The 22,094-nt window shown below is 41.5% G+C and overlaps 1 protein-coding gene across 3 annotated transcripts in view; it reads left to right on the forward strand.

The window, feature by feature from the left end:
* Nucleotides 1-22,094, forward strand: part of ATP2B2 (ATPase plasma membrane Ca2+ transporting 2) — a 377,677-nt gene that overhangs the window by 163,930 nt on the left and 191,653 nt on the right. The window contains exon 1 of one of the 3 annotated variants that reach the window (XM_060271476.2): nucleotides 15,053-15,178. The exons of the other annotated variants lie outside the window; for them this stretch is intronic. The gene's annotated coding sequence lies outside the window, so the exon portion shown is untranslated. Of the gene's footprint in view, nucleotides 1-15,052; nucleotides 15,179-22,094 lie in introns of those variants that run through there. 3 annotated transcript variants of the gene reach the window in all.

A 22,094-nucleotide genomic window follows, 5' to 3' on the forward strand; every position in this document is an offset into this window, starting at 1 on the left:
GGGAGCTCACCCCGTCGAGGGGATTCGAACTGCTGACCTTCTGATCGGCAAGCCCTAGGCTCTGTGGTTTAACCCACAGCGCCACCAGCGTCAAATGTTGTATCCTTGGCAACAAATGCAGATCAGATCCAAACAAAACAAACAATGATTTCAATGAGAGAGTGTGCTTAACTCTTCAGTAGATAAGAACGGGACTTAACAACACTTAATATTGGTTGAATTGTGTTCTTTTTCATTTTAACAAAGTCATTACTCATCCTGATGGCAACCGCAATAAAAAATATATGTTTTTTTTGTAGTTTGTGAAATGGTTCACAATTGGTTCTAGCTGTAGTGTATAAACAGCAGCTATTGGGGAAGTTTCCCCAGCACATCTGGGTTGTGTGCTAGAAAAATAGCTGACCAGTGTCCATGTATTGTGCTCAACACTAAAACAATTCTAATTGAATTAAGTGCTTGGAAATGGAGATAATTGCAGGGCCGTTTCGTGAGGGCAGCGTGAAACTTTACTCTCACTTCAGCTTTAAGGGTAACGCTTGATCACATCATGTAGAGAGATGCATTAGTGGCCACTGTATAATCTCAGCAATATGACCAATTGCTGAAGGGATGAATTGTTCCAAAAACTAGTGCACAGAAATAAAGCCAATAGGTGATGTGTTGGTCTGCAGTACAATCTTCCTGCTGTGATAAAGGGTTACAGTATTTGATACCAACAGCTCTCACAGTCACCGTCCATGAAAGAAGGTTTATTCCCTCCAGCTGCAATGTTTGCAACTGATATTATTCACCCTGGTTAGGAAGGGGAATTGTTTTTTCTAGCTGCTGGGGGGGGAAGGTATTTTTCAAATCTAATTACTGTGTTTATAGATATGCTTAATGCAGTGTTTCCCAACCTTGTGCCTCCAGATGTTTTGGGACTACAACTCCCATCATCCCTAGCTAGCAAGACCAGTGGTCAGGAATGATGGGAATTGTAGTCCGAAAACAGCTGGAGGCACAAGGTTGGGAAACACGGGCTTAATGATCAAATAATTTGTTGAAAACTGCAATAGACACGATTAACAAACATGATCTTATTGTACCATATTTCTTTGAGACTTACAATTATATCCTACTTCCTAGCCAAAAAGGTAAACCAGCTTGCAATAAAATAGGACAAAATACGTACAAAATAACAAAGCAAGAACAAATATAAACTACCACAAAAACATACAAACAATCTTCTCAATACTCGAGTAAAACAGCCAAGACCACAAAAGCCTTATTTAAAGTGGGGTTTTTTTTTGGGGGGGGGTGTAATTGTGTTGCTTGCAATCCTGCTATTGGGTTTCCTTTTTTAATTACAAGCGTGGCTGGGATGATTATTTTTACTGGGACTGCAGCAGATAGGGAGGTTGGGGTTATCTTTTTCTCTAACCCCCCCCACCTTTACAAAAATGGACTGCTGACCCTCAGAGTCCCTTCCAACTACAATTCTACGATTCTATACCCTCCCTGTAGTGCTGCAGTTAGAAAAAAAACTCCCATCTGTCACAACTGAAGCTCCCCCCCCAATAACCCTGCCATGCCTTTTGTGTGTGCGTATTTTTAACAAGATTGTGGTGGGATAAGAAACAGTTAAACTTTCCCTTGCAGTGTGGTCCCAATAAAAAAATTGCCGCTAAAATTGTAATTAAAGGGGGTGGGGAATCCATGTGGTTGCAAGTGAGGCCTTTAGTGCCACACCTAAATACAGGGAAGCAGGGAACCCACTGAAGATTCTCTTAGCAAAGTGTTCCAATGAGCAGGGGAGGCAATGGAGAAGGTGGAGTCCCCTGTGTTTTGGCCTCTCCTACTGATCTGAAGACATAAGCATGGAGGAGGACACATTCCTCCTGATATCCATGGATATTAAAGGGGGGCACTCATTCAACCACAGCTGAGAGGTGGTGGAAATAATACACATTTAGCATTATAGAAGAAGAAGAGTTTGGATTTGATATCCCGCTTTATCACTACCCGAAGGAGTCTCAAAGCGGCTAACAATCTCCTTTCCCTTCCTCCCCCACAACAAACACTCTGTGAGGTGAGTGGGGCTGAGTGAGAGACTTCAGAGAAGTGTGACTAGCCCAAGGTCACCCAGCAGCTGCATGTGGAGGAGTGGAGATGCGAACCCGCTTCACCAGATTACGAGTCTATCACTCTTAACCACTACACCACACTGGCTATAGAGAAAGGTATAAAACAGAAGGGGGAGGCCAATAGGGCCTGCTTACACCCTTCCTGGTAAGGTAAACAATGTGACGAATATAGGACTCCTTTGAGTTATTTATGACTCAATTAGGAGCCACTAAAAACCGCCCGGCACGCTTTCTCTAGCGCCTCTGCTCCGTAGACCCGGGCTGGCAGTAAAACATACAGCAGAGCCTTCTTCTTCTTCTCACACACAGCGGAAACTTGTATAGCCGTTGGATAAAAAACCTCTTAAGAACACACAGAGTCCAAGGTGTTCTAATAACTACTGAAGTTTATTTTACAGAGAAAACAACAAACAACCTGGTGAGCTCGCAGACATCTTGCGACCGTCTCCCAGGCAAAAACGAAACCAACTGATACACAAAGAAAACACTTCCAGTACATTCTGTAACATGATATCTTCCTCAGTGGTCAGGTGGACAGTACACAGTTAACCCTTTGGTTACTTGTTACTCCTCACAAACAACTCACGTCCCCCAAACTGTCCAATAATTGCTTCTACCACACCATCTATAAACCTTTACAACCCCCTGCTGGGGTAGTCTGGAAAGTCAATGCAATTCCAAGGCAGCCAGATCCCTTTCAGTTTTCTTGGGAAGGAGAGCTAGTCCCTGGCTCCTTGTCTCTCCTAGAAATTAGAGCAACCTGCTTTTCTCTGTCAACCTCAGTCCAGTGTCTCTGAAGCATGAACCAAGTGGCTTAGGCTTGGGGTCGGTGTGTTCACACTAATCCTGTGTGTTGGTAACAATGCAGAGACACATCTGTTCAATTATATATCATTTATTAAGAATAAGGAAGGCAATGGCTGTAACAAAGGGAGAGAGCAGAATACTCACAAAACAAAAGGTACTCTTTAGCTGGAGTCTACCTTATCCTGAACTAGTTGTTTACTAGTCTCTGCTAGATCTCTTCATGAGCAACACAGCATAGATGGTCAGTTGCTGGCTTGCTGCCCACATAGGGTTGAGTGACAGCTGGCACTTTGTCAGCCATTCAGAGCACGGGTCAAATAGAGGGCAAGAGAGCATGGTTTTCTCCACAGGGTGCAGAACAACCTGTATGAAATACCACAAATGTCACACATTCAAGTCTTAACACATATGAAAACCAGGCATCTAGCAGTTCCTCCTTAATGGTTTGAGATGTACTAACCTACAAAGAATGAATACTTCTATAAATCTTTCTGAATGTTTCTAAACATCTAGAGCAGGGGTCAGCAAACTTTTTCAGCAGAGGGCCGGTCCACTGTCCCTCAGACCATGTGGTGGGCCGCCCTATATTTTTTTGGGGGGGGGGGAATGAACGAATTCCTATGCTCCACAAATAACCCAGTGCTGCATTTTAAATAAAAGCACACATTCTACTCATGTAAAAACATGCTGATTCCCAGACCATCCTCGGGCCGGATTTAGAAGGCGATTGGGTCGGATCCGGCCCCCAGGCCTTAGTTTGCCTACCCATGATCTAGAGTAGGCATTCCCAAACTTCGGCCCTCCAGATGTTTTGGACTACAATTCCCATCTTCCCCGACCACTGGTCCTGTTAGCTAGGGATCATGGGAGTTGTAGGCCAAAGCATCTGGAGGGCCGCAGTTTGGGGATGCCTGATCTAGAGCTATAGCCCATTGGTAGAACAGGCTGATACTATACTTTTTAAAATATACTGGGCATACCGTAATCATATACTTTCCCTAGTATCTATTTACACACTTATTTACATACAGTATAGGTAGATTCATTTTTTAGACTGTCAATATTTGCAGTATGTTCCAAACTTCCAAGTAGAAGGTATATATATAAAAAGAAAAAGGTGTAAGAGAGCATTTTATGTAAAATACTCAAGATCAATAATACTTACTTTACATAATACCTTTAAGTGCTGTGTCATCTGTTTAATATACATTAATAGATTATATGTATCCAGTACTGAATGCCACTCCCCCCCAAACATTGGGTTGTACTCTATTCCCATTAACCAGTGATCCAGCTGCTATATTTCATACTGTCATTATTAGTGGCATGCTGCCCTCTGTACTGGTTCCTTGTCAGGACAGCATTTCAAATGTTCAGTGATAGCCCCTTCCATATATTCTTTGCATGTGAATGGTAGGGTACAGTATCGTGGCAGGCTTTGTTCTCAAAATTCTGAGAGGAGCACTGTTTGTACAACAGCAGCAACCATGTAGAGAGGCAGCGCTCTACAACCAGGCTGCTGGTGTTGTTGCAGGGATGGGGAAAAGCAGTAGCAAGAATTGTGCCCCACGGGCTCAATGGCAAGGCTAGTCTGGGGCTCCCACTGGATTGCTTGCCCAGCCCAAACCCTGAAGCCTTTCGTATCAAAGCATTTGAGGCTACTTACTCATGTTATAAGGGACGCGGGTGGCGCTGTGCGTTAAACCACAGAGCCTAGGGCTTGCCGATCAGAAGGTCGGCGGTTCGAATCCCCGCGACGGGGTGAGATCCCATTGCTCGGTCCCTGCTCCTGCCAACCTATCATCTTGAAAGCACGTCATAGTGCAAGTAGATAAATAGGTGCCGCTACAGCGGGAAGGTAAACGGCGTTTCCGTGTGCTGCTCTGTTTCGCCAGAAGCGGCTTTGTCATGCTGGCACATGACCTGGAAGTTGTACGCTGGCTCCCTTGGCCAATAATGCAAGATGAGGCCGCAACCCCAGAGTCGGTCACGCCTGGACCTAATGGTCAGGGGTCCCTTTACCTTTACCTTACTCATGTTATAAGACTCTTAGGATATGCCAGAAGAAAACCCAGGACATATGCTCTCCCCGGGACTATGTGATTGCATCCTTAAACAATCAGATCTGCAAGTTATAGATGTTTGTATAGAGAACAATGAGGGCTAAACTAAGCTTTTAAGCACAACCAGAATGAAATCACAGTGAAATGTTAAGCAAAATAATAACTTAATGAGGCAATCCAACCACTATGTCAAAAACTATTATTAATGTCCTTTTGTTTGTTGAACAATACAGAATTTTAAGCCCTTGCTCTACAATTAATATTATATAATCATGAAATATAAGTTTCTCAGGAAGAGCCCCACCCTCAGCCCCATTTCCAATATTTCATAGAACTAAAATCCTAATGAGGCCTGGACTGGAAGAATATGTTGCAAAACCTAAATTCTAATGAGATGTTTAAATTGAATAACTGTGAAGAATGGCAGTATTCTATAATAATGATAATGTTATAGTACCAACATGTTTTTTATTGTTTAATTTCAGAATGTTCTCCAGAATTTTTAAAACTGGGGCAATCACTGTGAGTAGGGATGGAATCTTCAGAAATTCTTGATGTTTACCTTAACCACCCGAATTATTTCTAATTCTTTTCTCACTCCTTCCTCTCAGTGATAAGTAAGTCCACTGCTGGTTCCACTAAAAATACAATTCTCACATAGCATATACATTCTTATTCACATCATTATATGAATAATATTATATGAATATTATTAGGAAACACTCCAGGTTTCCTAAAGTAACTGGCACACAACGGGCACACATCATGTATGTCTTAGTGCCTCAGAAATAGAGTGCAGCATAAGGCTTGGCTCCTCTAACCCCAACTGTGAGCTCCACAAGGTAATTTTCAGCAGTTCACAGAGGTTTGTTAGAGTGCTGGACATTTAGTTTTCCTTTTGGAATAAAGTCTGTTAAAACCCATTAAGCCGGTAAAAGCATTTTGAAAACCCTTATTTTCCATATCTCATGGGCTATAATGCGTGCCTTCCATGCTTGGAAGACAGCAATGGCAATCAAGGGGAACAAATAAAACAAATCATGTCAATTATAAGGCCAAATTATATGCTCAGTTGGAAGCTCAGAAACATAGGCACCTAAAAGGTAATGAAGGCCCTGGGCCAGTTTCCACAGGGTGGCAGTTCCAAGCCTGGCGTGCCATAACAGAGAAGACCCTCTCTCTGCTTGCTTGACTTCACATGACGGGGGAATCCAGAGAAGGGCTTCTGTTGTAAATATTAGGTGATGGGTAGATTGATAAGGGTGCTGTTTTAGGTTTGCTGGTCCCCAGCCATTGAGGTGCACCCTCCAAACCCTGGGAGCCAGCATGGTGTAGTGGTTAAGAGTGGTGGACTCGTAATCTGGTGAACTGGGTTTGCTTCCCCGCTCCTCCACATGCAGCTGCTGAAGTCTCTCAGCCTCACTCACCTCACAAGAGTGTTTGTTGTGGGGGAGGAAGGGAAAGGAGATCGTTAGCCACTTTGAGGCTCCGTAAGGGGAATGACACAGGTGGCACTGAGGGTTAAACCACAGAGCCTAGGGCTTGCTGATCAGAAGGTTGGTGGTTTGAATCCCTGCGATGGGGTGAGCTCCTGTTGCTCGGTCCCAGCTCTTGCCAACCTAGCAGTTTGAAAGCACATCAAAGTGCAAGTAGATAAATAGGTACCACTCCAAGCGGGAAGGTAAATGGCGTTTCTGTGTGCTGCTCTGGTTCGCCAGAAGTGGCTTTGTCATGCTGGCCACATGACCTGGAAGCTGTATGCCCGCTCCCTCGGCCAATAATGCGAGATGAGTGCCGCAACCCCAGAGTTGGTCACAACTGGGCCTAATGGTCATGGGTCCCTTTACCTTTAAGGGGAATGAAAGGCTGGATATCAAGTCCAAACTCCTCCTCCTCCTCCTCCTCCTCCTCCTCCTCCTCCTCCTCCTCCTCCTCCTCTTCTTCTTCTTCTTCTTCTTCTTCCTCCTCCTCCTCCTCCTCCTCCTCCTCCTCCTCCTCCTCCTCCTCTTTCATGCAAAGTCTTGAACCACCTGCAGGGATAGGAAACCAATGTCCTTAACTAAGGGATTGCTTTGACAAAGTGAGTAACTGGGACAAGGCAGTTCTGCTTACCTGAGCTCTGGCTATTGTTATTGCTATGGCATACTGTGAGGGCAAGGCAGCAGTGAGGTTGGTGTGCTGCAAATGCAGCAGCTGGAGTGCCAGATTGGCTTGGGCTCACAGCAATGGCTGTGATGGAAGGTCAACTAGGCAGCACTGCCCTGCCCTGCCAACTGTTGCTGACTGGTCTGTGGTTGACAAGAGCTTTAGGGTTCTTTTAAGAAATACACGGTTGCACCCTTGTTGACTGCTCTGCCTGTGATCAGAAACAAGTTGGATAAGTGGAGCAAACTCTGGGCCCTGAGCACTGTATAACTTTTTTTAAACAACAACTGCAAATGGTTGCACTGGATAGGGTCAGGAAGAGAACTGGAGGAATAGAAGCAGAAGTGTAAGTCAGGTACACAAGACCATTTAGAATGTAGCTAGTTGAGTGGTGGCATGAAGAAGAGAAAATCTTTAGAGAATGTGAGGGAGCCGCCTCAAGCAGTTGCTTTCATAGTTTTAATTATTGTGAAGGGAGCAAAACATAGGACAGCACTTGGAAGTGCTATGCCAGTGGTCATTGTGTCACAAGTAAATGGTTTTGGAGTGAGGAGAGAGAGAGAGAGAGAGAGAGAGAGAGAGAGAGAGAGAGAGAGAGAGAGAGAGAATAAAAGAAATGAATAGAATGGTGGAGTGGGAAGGGAGGATTATATGACTTTTATTTCAATGCCTACCCTTTCATTGAACTGAGGGGAGGGAGACGTACCTGATGTAAAGGGGTGCTTATTCAGTGTGTTAAGTCATGCTCAGGTTACCGAGAGTACATTCAAATGACAAGCAGTTGCATTCAAGCTACTTCTTTTGATGGAATGTTTGCCTGTAAAGGCCCACCATGTACTGAAAACCTACAAACTGGATGGCCATTGTGTGACCGCTCGGTCATTTGAATCTACCCTGGGTATGTGCAGTGAACTCTGAACTGTACTGGCCTCTTTGCTAGCTAAGAAAACAGGTGCTTACTTAAACTTCTGCATTTATGTGATCACTAAATGCTAGATGAAACAGAAGTGTTTCAAGAGCAATGGTAGCCGTGACCTCTTTTCCTTTCCTCGATTAGTCCAGGATAGTGAGTAAGATTAGAGATTGGCTCTAGAAGACCCTGATTCAGTCAACATAGCCATTGGTTACGAAGAGATTTTATTCTCTCATTCTTCTCATCCATAAAAATGGTACAACATTATTGCACTTGTGGTATATAATAAGGGTGTGCACTGACCACAAGACTTAGTTTAGACCCTGGTTTGGTACTTTGGAAAACAGCCCATCTCAGGTCTTAGGCATGCTTTGACCTGAGGAATACTGACAGATTTCAGAAAGCAAATTTCTAGCAAGTGCAGCAATGATAGCTTGGGGTTCCACATGTCTTGTGTCCTCTTCACTATTGAGAAATTTTAAAATGGGTATTAAGAAAAACAAAAAATGTAGATGAAACTTTAGGGGTATGCAAAAAAACCAACAACCAACGACCCCACTTTCTCTCTTCTAGTATTTTGGGGGCAATTGGTCTGAAAGTTGGAGACATGAGATAAGTGCTAGGCATGAGAAATCTGCCAAATTTCAGACAAAAATTCACTGGGACTTTGTGCTAGGTACCTTTAAGGTTAATTTTGAGGTGGGAAGAACTAAAAGGGATTCACTTTCAAGGTAAAACAATTTTCTGTGATTACATACTTCCCCTGCCACCCTTTCTGCTTTGGTGTTTGCTCTCCCTTCCCTCATCACTCCACAATGGCATTATTCTTTATATGTTACACTTAGAGACAATTGTTTCCCTTTTGGCAGTCACTTGTCTGCAGCATTTTTGGGATGTCTGGATACTCAACTTGATTTTGATTTTTCCACCTTGTATACATTCACTTCACCTCTGACCAGCCAAAACTCCCTTCAGTGTATCCTGTTGGGGTTTGTGAGTTGAGATTCATTCATATGTAACCATACCATATATTATTCTTAGTAGAAGTACTAGAAGTGGAAGTGGTAGCAGTAGTGGCAACACTAGCAGACTGATTAACTCCTTGTCTGCGTTAACAAATGGAGAATAAACCCACCTACACACTCTGAGCGAATTAAAGAGAATTAAAATGCCAGTGCCTCAATATAAATGATTGCATAAACGTACCATGTATAAATTCAGAACATATTTTGTTGTGATGTTCCAAAATCCATTGTATTGTTATCTAGGTCCTTGTAGCATATTGTTTAAGTGGCTGATAAGATAATTTAGTACAAGAGCTTTTGTAGGTGGGCATTCCTTTCCTATCCTCATAGTCACAAGTTTGCTTTGGCCCTCTCAAGGTTATGTGAAAATCCAGATTTTTTGCCTCCCTCTTGTGCTTTAATCTGCTCAAGAAAATGTCATGGTTGCCTATTCATGAATGTTTGCACCTGGAATGCAAGTACAGATTGCTACTGGGACAGCAGAGTGGTCTGGCCAGAAATGTTTCTCCAATTTCCACAAGTGTCAGATAATAGAGAAAAGATAAAATAATACTTTGCTTTAACAAGAAGATTGCATTACCTTTTCATTTGCCAACCTGCTTCTGTAGATGGGAATGTGAGTGCTTATCTTCCACGAATGAATCCAGCCTTGAAAATAATTTTTGTTTGTTTATCATCTTACAAGTTATTGGGATCTTAAGTTGCTGTTAGCATTTTATGAGCTCATGCCATTTTAGAGGAGTGTCCTTGCTGCTTATTTTTAGTCAGCTCTATAGTTTGACTTAATGAGGCATTAATAACTAATGAATGTGAGTAAACAAACAAGCTGCTTATGATTTCTAGTCCATTTAATGGGCCTTGCTTTGTACCTTGGTGCCTTTCTTATTGGCCTTCTATCTGGTAGTCCAAACCTATGAGATGCAGCATTAGCAATGTGACTTAAAAGATTTTCAGGCAGTTGGGTCCCAGCGCTGCAGCCACTGCTTACCACTTCCTCATAATAGTTTTGAGACCCAGCTGATATGGCGACATACATCATCATTGTTGTGCTTCCCTGTAGTTCAGTCTACAGCAGTTGTGCTTTTTCTGACTCTCATGGATGGGGACTGAAGCAGGGAGGGGCATTTTTTAGAGTGTCCCACCACAATCTGACATATCAGCTACAGTGAGTAATGGCCCCAAAGGGGCTTGTACAGAGATGCTCTTCAGCTTCTATCAGTATATTTGTGAAGTTAGATTATTAATCTTTTGCTCCACTGTGTGTACTTTTCTAGCTCCTAACTTCCAATATACGCTGATAGGATTAGAGGTAGTGGTTTCTAACCAGGTAAGAAAACCTGGAATCATAGTGGGCTTAGTGTGCATTGCAGAACTGTGAAAAATGCAAATTTCAGGAAAGGGGTAGAAAATTAAATTGCTAGTATCCCGATGCCATTATGCAAAATTGTGGTAAAGCCAAACTCGGAATGCTGTGTACGTTTATGGCTCCCATATCTAAAAAAACTATATTGCAAAGCTGGAAAAGGTGCAGAAAATATCAACTAAGCTAATCCAGGGGCTGGAGAATCTTCTCTGGAGTATATTGCCAACCTTGGAAGTTTTTGTTTGTTCTAAGAAAAAGGGAGGACATGATAGAGGTTTAGGAAATTATGTACTGTACTACATGGAGAAAGCAGGTAGACGTCTGCCCCCCTCCCCCAATAATACTGGAACTTGGGGTCATTCAGTTAAGCTAATCAACAAAAGAATCAGGAAAGTACTTCTTCTCAAAGCACATAATTAATTTATGGAATTTTTTGCCATAAGGTGTGGTGATGACCTCTGCCTTAGGTGGATTTACAAGGGGATGAGACCAATTCATGGAGGATGAGACAATCAGTAGCTACTAGTCATTATGGCTATATGAACCAGGTCCTTAAGCAAAAGAGTCAAACCCTGGCCTTTCCTTGTCTTTCTCACTGGGTGGCCCACCCAACTTAACTACTACCACCACCTACCAGCTTTTGAGTTTCTCCAGAATGCTTGTTCCATCTCTGTACCTCACTGTAAGGAAGCTCCCTTCCTTAGAGTGAGACAAATAGAGGAGGTGGAGGTGGAAAGACCAACAGTGCTAAACATTTAGGAAGTATGGATGGGTGGGACAGTGGAGAGGAGAAACAACAAGGAGGAGGAAAGGAGTGGTACAATTGCCAACCTTTATGTTTCCTAAACTGTCTTGAGATGGTTGGAGAAAAGGAAAGACAGAAATGCATGGAGAAGAAAAGGAGGGACCCACACACGTCTTTCTCATATTTTCTCTGCTCCCAGAAGAACATAATAAGAGCCCTGCTGTATCAGACCAGCAGCCTCACAGCAGCCAATTGCTATGAGAAGTCTGCTGGCGGAACATGAGCACAATAGCACTGCCTCTTGTGGTCCTTCAGGCACCATAGAAGGAAGCTGCTTGAGATGTCCTGGGAGAGGAGAAAAAATCAGATGGAGACAGGGATATTTAACCTCCTGCTTTTTCCATTTATTGAGCTGAGAAGTAAGAGAAGGTGTCTGCCATTCCATCCCCAATATGCTTTAGAAAGCATGGAGATGAAGGAGATAGTGGGATAAGGAAAAGGGAACTTGGATGCTTTTTCAAGCCGCTTGGGAAAGTAGCTTGACCTGACATTATCTATGTAAAGGGGCCACAGAAAAAGCTAACTTTTCACCAGGTATTCAACTTCCCAAGTCACCATCCACTGGGGGCAGATTCCCTGTTAAAGTTCATCCAACAAAAATCCTACTGATTTGTGCCCATCAGCCCAATGAAAGATGAAACAAAATGAGATGTTAATTCAAGTGTAAACCTACATTTTTTTTTCTTGTAGCTCTAAGGAGGTCAATACTTAGCTTGACAGGTATCTATAGTGTCTTGCCCTTATATGCATTTTTGTTTAGCCAGTTTCTCAAGGAGACTTTCATAGACTTTGCCTGGTGGTATTAAACATTCTATCCTGCAGCAAACAGAATCTTTCTAATTTTTATGATTGCTGCATCCTTGGGTAGCAGCCTGTCAGACAGTGCAGTTCATTCTGGGTTTTGGCGGCAGATCAAAAAATGTGTCTGTAGAGTTTTTAAGTTATGAACCTTAAAGGAAGTCACAAAGTGAACTTGAGCATTCCATTGCTGCAAAAACAACAGCAGCTATGCATCTGGAATAAATAGTCTATGGTTGAACTTCACAACAAATTATGTCAGATTCTTACTTCAGAAGACATGCCTTGATGGGATTGTGTTTGGTAATGTTAGCTGGCCCCTGTTACCCAGGTGACAGTGTGATGACTCACAGCATTAGAATGAAGATAATAGAGACACTGCCAGTGGCACATAGCACTGGGAGATCCCCCCCCCCAACTGATGAGGCTAGCAACAAGGTTAATAGCTTGATCATCACATTGTGTGGCACGTTGCATTGGAGGCCCTACTCTAAATGAGGACTGGGAATTCTGGTGTGGAAACAGCTATCCCAGAATGTCTCTTCAGTAATTAATTTAAGTGCTACAAAAATTATCATGTTTTTATGCTGTACGGTGTATCAATTCAAGACTTAATGGATTTCCTGTATTGTTTGTGCTCTCTAGCTGTGCTTTGCTGAGTTGGTTGCTGTCACTGCATAACAGTATCCAATAGTTAAAATAAATAAAAACAAATTGAGCATCTCATTCCAAGGGAGTGCCCCAGACCCATTGACTCACCACTTGGAATATGAATGCTGGGCACTATATTGAAATAAGGGCACTATATTGAAATAATCAGTAAAACAAAGTTTCAGAAGCTTTAAACACACAGAGAGATAGACCATTTGTCAAATGTCTCCGCCAAAAAGGTCTTTTTCATATTCTTATTTTCTTTTTAGGAGAGAGCAATGGATGGTGTTATTTAATGTCCATCATTAATTACCCTTAGAATATTGCAAGAAAGTTTTTATGCAACAGATTTTGCAACTCTGATGCAGCATAAACATTGGACCCTGGCAGGAGACTCTTGGTGCAACAACATTTGCAACCTAGCACAGCAGCTGAGGTGGCAACTGACAGTTACAATTCCTGAGCTTACTCAGGACGTCCTTTCACTCTGCCAACTTTATCCTATCTATTTTATTTCAGTCTAAGACATTGATCTACAGGCTGAGCACTATCACTCGCACAGTTAGAATTGGGTGTTTTCTTAGCAGGCGATAGCCTGCACGGTATGGTTAAAATGTAATACAATGTCACTGCATATGATGTCATGTTAAACATGTGTTCCCTGAGTGTTCTATTTATAAATGCAGCTTTTGTTCTTTTTTTAAAACAACAACAAAACCTTTATTTACAGACTTTCCCCTATTTTCTAACTGATTGGCAAAGGTGTGATATTCCTTCATCAGAGATGTTAGGTTTTTTTTTTAAGCTTCCATTTTGGTGCACTGCAGTGCAGACTTTGGTTTAACTGGCTGAATTGATATTCTGAGCAGCAAGTAAGCAAGGATGACAGAGCATCCGTACAGCTACTCCTATTAGTGCTCAGGGAGGTGTGCTTGGTTGCAATTGCATGCTCCATCCAAGATGCAGCCCAGTCACGAAGCACTGCTGTCACTAAGATAATCTAGAAAAGCTTCCAACTTGAAACATAGTCAATATTTTACATGCTTAAAGGCACAGGGTTTCTTGCATTATTTGCCTGTTTCAAAACTTGGATGCATGGCTTCATGCCTAGACTCTGACCCTAAGAACGTTATGGGGCCTAAAATTATCTGAAATTTAAATATGTCACTGCCAGAAATTTGTAGAATTTGCTTATACCATCAGTTCATGTAAAATGAAGTATTTACATCCAGTACACTGTTGCACTATTTGGGCAAAGAAGAAATTACCACTTTCCCTACTCAAAAACATTGCTCTCACTCCCCACAAATTCTTCAGTTTTAATAATTCTAGCTGTAAATTGAATTGCCTGTGTGGAAATGCACTGCAACAAAAAAGAAGCACATAAAACAAATAACTTGCCAGTAAGCAAAAAGGTGTCTATTTAATTGGGGGGGGGAGAGAGATTTGCATTTTGGAGAAGTGTGTTGCATCTTCCTTCCTTCCCCATTTCACAAAAGTCTGTGCTTTACAGGGATTGAAATAAATATTAGTACTGAACATTTAAATCTAGGACAGTGTTCTATTTTGCTTCATAGGTTAATGTACTGATTAAAATGTCCTGGTTACCTACTTCTCGTTATTGCAAATCTTTCCTTTAAAAAGAAAGGGGAGCAATAATGTACTTTAATGTACTCATGTCTTGTAGACAAAATCATGCTACATTTGCCTCAGAGATTGGAAACATGTTGCCTGTGCATGTGTGCACACGCGTGTGCAAAATCATGGTGCTCTATTTACAGAATGCTGCTTTTGTAAATGCTTCCACCGATTTTCCCATTAGTAAAATGAGTTTACAACTGAAATGCGAAATTTTGATCAGGTCTGCAAAATGATTAGTAGGGGGGAAAACAACCCACACCAAATCCTGGTTAACCTTAGAGACAGAAATCAAGAGTCTCTGCAGTCTGGATATCCCTTCCGTAGAGATGCAGTAGTGAGCAGGCTTCTCCCCTTCCTCTCCGCTCCACCAACACACATTCCCTCCCCCCCCTCCCGCTTTCTCCAGTGATAGTGATAGAACTTGACAGTCCTTGTCCTTGAAGGTTTCTCCCATAAGTGGCATATTCCTGGTAGTTTGCCATCTTCCGTTTTTGTCATTATCCCAAGGGAAGCATTAAAACCACAAACAACAACATGGTGGTTCAGTCCATTTTCTTTGCAAGAAAAAGCCTTCCTTTCCGTGCCACCGTTGCTGTTTGCCCTCCTCCTCCGGCTGTCTGCGACGGCAAGCTATAAACATTCCCTGGGCTTTGCTCTCTCCTTCAGCAAGATGCTCGGTCGGAAATATCCGCTCCTTCCCCCCACCTGCTCGGTCTGGATGGTACAGTCTGCAGAGGGACTCCTGTAATGTAGCTCAGTTTGTCAATCCCTTACAGATGCCGAACAGTGATTACTCCGCTGTATAATTGAAATCATTTTGGATTTGTGATGATAGCTTAACCAAGTAAGTAGAAGCTTCCCAATCATACTAGCTAATTTTTTTTATTCCTTTCAAGGAGGTATTCCCCTTTCTATTTTGAGATTGTTTATTTGGCAATTTGCATCCCGACCCGCGGAGGCAGAAGCTGATGGGGGGAAATGGTGTGCAGATTTGGAGGACTGAGTGATGCATTAGATTTTAGTTCATGTCCTTGTGTCTCTGGGAAGGTAATGCAACTTCTATATAAAATATTATAATAGGAGGGGTGGGGGAAACTACACTGCATAAAGCGACTACTGCAGTGAGAGGCAAACGATGTGACAGTACTTGCAGTTTCTTTCTAAAAGTCTAAAAAGTAATGATTTTTGTATAAGCCAGTTTTTAAACAAAGTCCTGAGGAAAATGTGTGTGTGAGATATTCTTTCTGTTGCTGTTGTTTAAAAAAACAGATTGGGGCTTGTTTGATTTACAGTGTAGAAGATTTGCCAGATAGAGCTTTTCAATTATAACTTTAACCAGTGAAAAAGCAGCATTGTATAAAGGCATGTATATGTTTTAACAGGGTGTAAGACTGGAATGACTTTATTATGCATTTGCTGTATAGTTTCAAACTCAGGGTAATGTTGACCTACACAATTATTCCATCTTTGCAACTTAGAATGTACTGCTGTGCATGAAGCCAGGGGATTTTCTTATCTTTTAAATAAGTGGGACATCACATTTCTTGAATAAAACTATTTGCCTTGATACTATAAATAGTTCAGAATATTTAAAATGGTGCATGGTAAATCTTTGCCTGTTTCAGGCACAGTTATTGATTTAACAAACATCACAGAATGCAGGAGGCTTTCCCCCATTATGTAAAGAGAGATCCTAATCATCTGATCTCTAGTTTAAGACAAGGCACATCATCTGTCTGTTTTGTACCAGGCAGCAGTCAGTCCATCTCTTTTGTAGACTTTTATTTATGTCCTATGCAAAGTTAGCCAGTTGTGTTACACTGCACATTGTCACCTTTGACTCAATGAGATGGTTCTTTTGGTTGGTCCTGGAACCACTGAGTAGCTAGCAGCTAATGCTTTCACCTTCAAAAAGATAGGAAATGAAGCTTGTCTTTAAAACAATTTTAAAAAATCCCGGGGGTGGGAAGCAGTGTTTGCAATAACACTGCATTCCTTCATGCATAGCAAGCACATGTATAAATTAAAAGACTGTAGGACAGCTGGAGCTTATATTCATTTGACCTTTTGATTACATGCCTTTACTTATGATATTAAAGGCTAAAGTCATCATTATAGTGATTAGGGTGCTGAAAGATACTGGGAATACTTGTATACAGACAAACTGTGCCTTTCCTTCTAGAAGGGATGTGTATAATAATGAATAAGTGCAGGGAGAGAGAGACTGTGCATAATCTAAGAATGGCTCATCCTGTCTGTAACAAACAGAGAGTTTATAGCTCTGCTTTGAAATATCTACATTTTTCTGTTGCTGGTGGTTTCTGGGGCCAGTGTTTCATTTGGGAAAGGTCACCCATAAGCATGATTATTACCTCTCCTACTTTGCCTGTAAATAACTAGTCGACTTGGGTTTCCAGCAGGTATTTGATCACATTAGACTTTCACTTTGTTCACCTGCCTTTCAGTTTGGTCTGAATGGCTACCTCCAAAGAGAGTGTTGCATATTTGCCCTGAAGTGCTGGTAAAAATGAGCAGGGTTTGCAAATAGCACAAGAACCTGGGGGTTCATGGGAGGTTATTCATAGTAATGCAGCATCATTATATTTTCTTTGTGCCTGTATTCCTGTGGAGAATTGATTTTGACCAGCACATCACAGTTAAATATACTTACATTTCCACAGGAGAAATGCTCAGTCCTCCCCACCCCACCTTCAAAAATGAAGGGGGGGAAAGAAGAAGAAGGTTGGCATCTTCTGTAGTTGATGCACATATAAAAAGGCTCCATGTGTTCATATTGATGCAGTATTTGAGGGTGGCTTTATTTTCCCCTCCACTAGAACTGTAGCATAAGAAAGCATAAGAAGATGAAAGGCACTGTGCTTTTTGGAACACTTGCAGGAAAACGATTTTAGAAGAACATTTGTATTTCTAGCAAACCATTCAGAAATTTTATTTCTGAACGCCCCCAGTTACCTAGCAAATACTGTTGGAGACTGCTGTATATGCTGTGACACTGTTCAGCTAAATTGTGCTAGGATTTATTTCTCCTAAATAATAAAAAACCTCTTCAGTCATGCTCACCTCTTTTGCCAGGTCCTTTTCCAAAAGCTGATAAAGCATTTTCCTCATTTCTGCCAGATTTGTCCTTATAATTGCACATGGCTCTTTTGTCTAGGTAGAGCTATAATTATTTCAAATTCTGATGGGACATTATTAAGAAGACATGACCTTGTAAGTACAAGCCAACCTTGTTGGCTTATTACACTGCAGTAAAACTCTAGGACCTGATATTATGTATTTTGTTAAATTGGATAGTGATACATGTTACCAAATCTGAAATAAATTTGCCCATGCCCAGCCTTTTAACAGTGCTCAGAGACAAGATGCCAACTGACAGTGGTACCTTGCAGTGAAAGTTGCATAATCTCCTCTTTTATCTCCAACTGGCAAGAAATGCCTTCTTAGGCAATGGACCTATGCTTCTCAGATTTCCTTTTAAGAATAGGCAAACATGTTAATTGCCACTGTATCTATGCCAAGATGCTGAAAAGAAAAATACTTGTTACTAAATTCATTTAAAATAAAAACTTGGGAAAACTTTAGAAAACCAAGCTTACAGTCCTGTGCAAGTCTGCTTCAGAGTAAATCTTATTGAACACATTGGGGCTTCTTTCTGAGTAAACTAGTTAAGGATTGGTTTGTATGGTTGCAATACTATGACTATTAAATAAAACCAAGTCATGCTGTAATTCTTCTAGATCATTTGCAAATTTATGCTTAACTTTACATAGGCATAGTGTATTTTGAGATTGTAATAGATTTCTTTCTCTCTCTCTTTTTAGAACACGCTTGCAACCCAGTCCAACACATGCAATGTTTAATTTGGAATCTCGAGTTAAAAAATATTTGCATAGCATTGCTCGCTTACTGTAAAGTGAAAATCTACCTTTCAGGTTTCAATAGCTTAAAAGCGGGGTGTCAGCATTCCTGATACTATAATAGTGTGCTGGTGATGAATGCAAGGGTGCATGATATGTGAGGTCTTCATTTGGTGTAGCATAATGGCTAAGAAACTGAGATGGGTAAGAGTCTCTGGTTCTAGTCTCACTTCTGCTGTGAATTCACTAGGTGGCCTTAGCAAGCCACTGTTCTCTCAGTCTCTCCCTTTTTTTGCAATTTGGGAATGATAATACTTAACCTTCTCTACAGGACTGTTGTAAAGACTACTAAGAGAATATTTTAAAAAGCATTTTGGTTATCTGAAATTTCTATTTGATAATTATTACTGCATCTGTTGCTGAGGGTTTTTTGTTTTTGTTTTTTGGTAATGTAATTGATAGGAAAGACCTTAGCAGCGCTACCTAAGATATAATATTCATGCCACATTTTTATTTGCAATACTTATTGTAAAATCAAGTCACTTTTTCATTATTCAAATGGAATTCTACATATGTTCCATGTATAATTGAATTGTGCCCAGAACTTAAAAAAGAATATTGAGCTTTTCACAACTGCTCTTTAAGAATACCTGGTACATCGTTAAGTTGTACTCCATAGCATATAGGAAGGTAAACATTCTGTGGATGCAGTGGGGTAAACGTTTTGTAGCCTTATTTAGAAAATAAATTCTACATTCATGAGTTAAACTAAACAGTGGTGGAGAATGTGTTTTTTGCCTGAGGACCACATTCTTTCATAGAGAACCTACTGAGGCTGTATGTCAGTTAACCACCCCCCTCTGCACCCCCCCTCTCACATATACCTATTCAAACACATAAACACACATACACATACCCTTCTCCATCTACACCCTTGTCCATCCATGCCATGCTCTAGTTCTGAACAATTCTTACCAGTTCGATTGTGAATTGTACTACAAACCATGCAAACACAGAATATATTCTCAACAACAATAGACACAGCAAATCTCTTGCTTTACACATGCTGTCCCTTGCTTTGCCTTTGCAAGGAAACAATTAATGCACAGGTGTCTATCACGTTTTTCAGTGTGGGAATAAACCATGCTTGTTAAGCATTCTGGGCTGCACTTACGTAATGACATTTCAAAAAAAGCTGGTGTGGTGCAGTGGCTCGAATCTTGTATTTAGGCCACAGACACAGAAACAAATTCCTGCTCAGCCATCAAGCTCACTAACCACATTTGGATATTCTGTTAAACTATAATTTAGCGTGACAAAAATTAGCAATGTGCAAGTCTTGGGCTTGCACAATCCCTCCCTCCTCTGGAGGAGCCGCACAGAGTTCAGAAGCCGACTGCAGCTTAACAAAAAACATACACACACCTGTGGTCAATGTTTTGTTTGAAACAAGCCACCCTGAAACCAATGAAACATATTGGGCCGGATTCAACTGAGTAGTTGTGCAGGGGCTCTACTATCACAGTCAGATTTCCCCACTCCTCCCCTTGTGTCCCCAAATCATTTTTAAAGGGGGAACGGTCAGGAGGCTCTCTAGAACTGCATGGGGTGGGGAGAGAGGGGAGAGCAGAAATGCCTGTGGTCATGGAATGTTTATGTTAGGGTGATGCTGAATTGCAACCTTTGTGTCTGCTATTCCCAATGAGACTGCACCATTGGGCACTGTGAAACTGTCACCTGATTTTCAGTCCCTTTCTTAATAATATCTAAGAGGGAATTCCCCACTATGACACTTTACATTGAACTGCCCACCCTGGCGCCAAGAGCTCTTCCAGTTTAGTCTTTCCTGGTTAGTCACATTCAGTTCAGGTCACACCAGTGGGGCGTGGTAGGTGCAGCTGGATAGAACCTTACCAGGTACTTTGCTCTGCATCTGGACAATTTAATGTTGTCGTTAAAAAGGATATTTAGCAACTGGTATCAGCCCTGCTACATGACTACCCATTCCAGGTACTGGCACTGTCAGTTTCTTGCGGCTGCCCCTTGTCATCTACCACTGGTAGCGTTTTCAGGGGCCCTGGGTTGTACGACTCTGGATTCAGACTCCAATGTCCAACCTCAAGAGAGCCACTGGCACTTGGAGTGAAGCCCAGCAGCCTCACAAGCTAATGGGGTTTGGGGATGGACTTCTGTGGCTAGCCACATTAGTTTCATAAGGGTGGTGGCTTCGCTCTTTTGCCTATGTGTCTGAAGTGAGAACTACGCTTGTAAATGCCCTTCCTTCCCTATCTGAGGCCAGCAGGGGTGTGTGTGACTGAATGAGAACCCTAATTGGATTTTCATCTGCTTTGACTTTGCCCCAAGTGGGGGCAAATATGGCTGACCAAAGGGGCCTCCCTGAAGGTATATATGAAATTAGTAATAATAAAAAAATTGATTTTATTATTTATACCCTGCTCTTCTGGTTGGGTTTCCTTAGCCACTCTGGGTGGCTTACAGTACATATAAAAAAACAGTAAATGCTCCCAGTCTGCCATTTTATTGCCCATTCACACTGTTTGGACAAGTCGTTTTGCAATCCCCCTCATTTTCACAATCCTGAATAATTTGGTTTCATTTGCAAGCTTGGCTACCTCATTCATTTCCTGTATAGCACAATACAGTTTCTAACTCTAAACTGTAATGGTGTGATGCTGGGCATAGGCAGAGGCATATAATTAATAATATTTATATGAGTTAAACTTAGCAGGGTCCAAGTCATGATCTGGTACTGTAGCAGACCGGATTTTGGCAATCCACACTACTATTTGTGAAGTTTGTCTTTTTAGGAAGGGTACATGAGAAAATGTTGGCTTCACTCAGCACCTCACTACATTTGGCATAGGTTCTGAAGCTAGAGACTCGCCATCTTCATTTTTAGAAAGTTCTTTTCCTACACTATACAGAATTAGAAAGCTACTGTTTCCAGCAAGGGATTCCAATTCATTTAAAGATGTTCAATCCTCTAAAATGTCGGGAGGAAGCATTAGCTTGTGGAACTACAAAAGTCAAACTTGGAAGCCACTGCTGTTGTCTTTACTTAAGAGGGCTTTCATTTCATACTGCATGTTTACTACATTTCTTTCCCCCACTAGAATTATAATGATTGATTCTGCGTGTTCTAAAAATATCCCTATTGATGGGCTGATGGCAGCACACATTTTCAGTGCTTGAAGCTTTCACATTAGATTCTCAATGAAACAAAATGTTTTACATTCTGTCCTTTAAGAATTAGAAGAAACGCTGCCAAAGGCAATCAACTATAGCTTACTATGCTGTGCACATAGCTTGTGTCTATGCTAAATGCTTCCAATATGGTAGCATTCTGTTAAGATCAAATATTGCACATGCACTGTGCCTCTTCGTAAGTGTTGTGCAGGTGACTGTAGATGATCTAACAAGGCTGATCAGAAAGGTGTTAAGAGATTAGTCAAAGAATTAGGAAGTCAGAATAAATACAGAATTGTAGGAAATGACGTGTGGCATTCAATTTGTGTTCAAATGCATGAAAATGTTTAACATAATACCAACCTGGCTCCCAATGAATGAATTGTATTAGTAGTATGCTAAAGTTAGCCTTAAGTAACCAAGGGTTGGATCCAGACTTAAATTAACTGCACTTAGTTTCCATTAAAATCAATATGATAAGAACCATTGATTTTAATGGGAACCAAGTGCAATTAATGTGATGCTTCAGATGAAGAAAACACCGACAGCCCAAGGAAGTGCTACAAGGGTTCTTCTAGCTAGGTTAGCTCTAAGATTTTTTGGAATGTAGGTTGAGCATTGGCCCTCTGGCTGTGACTCCCTTCATTGCACCCATCCCAACTGCAGCATTGCCAC

This window comes from Zootoca vivipara, chromosome 2 (assembly GCF_965207765.1).
Source record: "Zootoca vivipara chromosome 2, rZooViv2.hap1.1, whole genome shotgun sequence".
NCBI classification, from domain to species: domain Eukaryota; kingdom Metazoa; phylum Chordata; class Lepidosauria; order Squamata; family Lacertidae; genus Zootoca; species Zootoca vivipara.